The 3157-nt window shown below is 39.5% G+C and overlaps 1 non-coding gene across 1 annotated transcript; it reads right to left on the bottom strand.

Moving 5' to 3' along the window:
• Positions 1-326: 326 nt before the first annotated feature.
• On the bottom strand, positions 327-446 carry LOC111826648. Its single transcript, XR_002829999.1, has one exon. It is a non-coding gene; the product is annotated as a small nucleolar RNA SNORA61 (small nucleolar RNA).
• Between the last annotated feature and the right edge of the window lie 2711 nt (positions 447-3157).

Below are 3157 nucleotides of genomic sequence, written 5' to 3'. Positions count from 1 at the left end.
TATTTCAATCCATTGTGACTATTGGCCAATAGGAGCTTTTGTAAGTTGTCTCTTTTCTCCTTTTAAGGAGTCTTTGAAGGCATTCTAATTTTCACAGAGAGATGTTTGAGGCTCATTTTGTATATTTCCAACCCTAGACCGAGAATCAGCTATTTATCCAAGAAGCTCTGGATTATTTTAGAGGGAAATTGTAGGAGAACTAAGGGAAATAGAATTTCTTTGAATAAAAAAATGCTTTTACTAGATCCAAATATCAAAATCTTTGTATATTTAGAGCACCACTCATTTATTTTTTTTCTTTTCTTTTCTTTTTTTTTTTTCCTCAACCTTGTTTGAAACTAGCCCACAGACTGTAGGCACTGTGAGGCCAGCTTCACTATTACTTTTCCTCCTCTACGACCACCAAGATCGGTGTTCAGATCCGATGGGAAAGGGAACTGGAGGGTGAGCACCACTCATTTAGAGTGGCTCTCAAGATTCCTGAAGATTTTTCCCTCAGAGAGTTATTACTTTGATAATGCACTGTGTTTTTATAACATCCAGGTTTAAAAAGAAAACATACTACCTAGAAGAAAACAGTAATAATGTCATTAATTCATACTTGAGGCATATGGTAGGCTGAATGTGTGTGTCCCTGCCCCAAAGATGTCCATGTCCTAATCCCTAGGACCTGTGCATATTGCCTTATATGACAAAAAACAACAACGTTGTAGGTGTAATTAACTTAAAGATTTAATTTAGAAAGAGATCGTGAGATTATCCTGGATTATCCAGTTAAACCCTAAATGTAATCTCAAGTATTCTTATAAGAGGGAGGCAAGAAGAAATTTGACTAAAGAGAAGGTGATAAGATAGCAAAAGCAAAAATGGAAGTGATGGGACCACAATCCAAAGAATGCCAGCAGCCACCAGAAGCTGGAAGAGGCAAGTAATAGATTTCCCTCTGGAGCCTCCAGAAAAAACTGGCCCAGCCAACAGTCATTTCAGTCACATGAGACTTATTTTAAACTTTTAGCTTCCAGAATTGTAAGAGAATAGATTTCTGGTTTTAAGTCATTAAATTTGTGATAACTTGTTACAGCAACAATAGGAAACTAAAACACAGAAGGAAGGGAGCAGGGCAATATATTTTGGAGTATAACACAAAATCAGAGGCGTTTTGAGCCTTAGAAGGCCTCTGGGATCTGGTGAAGGGCTTGTGTTTAGATGAAAGAAAGTAAAAAGACTAGTTAACAAGGCCAATGTTAAGCTTCACCTCCACATCTGTTTTTATCAATGCTCTATCCAGCAGCTCTGGGGAGAACTTGTTTGGAGGCTCCCATACAAGAGGTGTGATTGCAGGTAGCCACACCAGGTTTTAAGGAAGATGTGAAACTCACAGGAGCAATTAGGGATTAGGAAAACCCAGGATGTTATGTGGGGCTGTCAGTAGCATTAGAGTGGGGATAGCAGAGGTTTCCAGACCCACTGTTTTTGGTAATATCAATGACTGTTAGTAAGTAATAAAAGAGCTTTTCATCAACCATTAGTAGTGGAATAATTTAAAACATTTTTGTGAGAGAGAAGATGTAATAAGATTGGGCAATAATAGGAAGTAAGGAGCAGAAAATACTGCATTTTTGGGGGGTGGGGGCGTGATTCAGAGGCGGGTGCTGCAACCTCACGCATTGTGTGGTTTATATGAGAAAGTGGGAATCAGCCTGCCAAGCGAACGCTTCGTAAACTCTTCCCCCTGACTTATGGTTTCTGAGAGAGACACAGTACACACTCGCTGCATTTTGCTTCATGCTTCAGAAGTTTAAATAAATAATCCTTCACTTCAATTCAGCAGCTATCTGGGAAAATGATATTGTTTTTACTCATCCCGGTGAGGGGAGGCACTTCTCTAGTGCCCACGCTTTCAAGCAGAAAGAGAGCATTTCTGCCAATGAAGCGTGTAGTGAGTTTCCAAGTCACCAGCCTAACTTTTTTTTTTTTTATCATAAAGGGAAGATGAATGCCCCAATCTAAACTTTGGCTGCCTGCTATTTTCCTGTATATGGTCAGTGGTTTCCATAGAAGCGAAGTATGAGAAAGACTTGGGATAATGATGTTTTCTTCTCTTGGCTAACTGAAAGTTTTTGCTATTTAGGTGAAAAAGTCAGAATACTTTGTTAGACGGGTTGTGTAATTCATGAAAGAGCAGCAAATTCACACTAATGTTGAGAAGGCTCAAAGGGTCATGGCAATGTCACTGTACTTAGGAAGAAGGGAAATGGATGTCCTTTTAAAATTCCTCAAAGTCCCTTTCATAAAAGTTATCAATCCCCATTAAAAAACACAACTTGATGACTTTAACTTCCTTTGGCAAAATAACCATGAGAGTTTGCCCATGAATTGAACATCAAAGCACCAATGAATTTAATGAGCGGTTTTCAACACTGAAGGCTTCCTAGCTAGTAGGTTTCACTATTACTATGTCCATGTTGAGAAAAAAAGGAATTGCCATTCCAATTGAGGACATGCCTCTCAAGCTTCAGTACAGAGAATGGGCCCAAGACCTAGCTTATAGTAAAAGAGTGATGGCCATGAATACGCCTCATAGTGCCTAAAATGTGGTCATTAAGACCCATTGCTTTCAGTTAAAAACGGTGTTTTCTAGACTCTTCTCTGCAAATGCAAAGGATGCCATTGTTAAGTCACACATTGTCATTACTTTTCTCTGGGAAAACAGAAAGCAAGTTAAGAAGCCTTGGGAAATCCAATGGGTAAAGTGAGGCTGGAAGATGAGGAAAGGGTGCTGAAACGAGAGATGATGTAGGCTGAAAAGACAAGCTTTATCCTCTTCATAATCTTTCATAAGGTTGCCCTTTATTCCCAGTGTTGCAAACTCAGAAATCAATGGGGCATCTTAGGTTACAAGGCAACTTAAGTGGTTGGTAAAGACCATTGCAGACCATGGCATGGCTCAGTGGTTGAGTGTTGACCTATGAACCAGGAGATCATGGTTTGATTCCATGCAGGCTCAATCCCCAGTGAGAGACACCAGGAGGCAGTCAACTGATGATTCTCTCTCATCATTGATGTTTCTCTCTCCTGCTCCCTTCCTCTCTGAAATCAATAAAAATATTTTTTTTAAAAAGAAGACCATGGCAAACTGGGTAACAGGTCTTGTCTA

Source organism: Myotis lucifugus, unplaced genomic scaffold (genome assembly GCF_000147115.1).
Source record: "Myotis lucifugus unplaced genomic scaffold, Myoluc2.0 scaffold_92, whole genome shotgun sequence".
In the NCBI taxonomy this organism is placed as follows: Eukaryota; Metazoa; Chordata; class Mammalia; order Chiroptera; family Vespertilionidae; genus Myotis; species Myotis lucifugus.
Note: the sequence above shows the minus strand (reverse complement) of the source record. Positions and strands in the feature narration are given on the sequence as shown.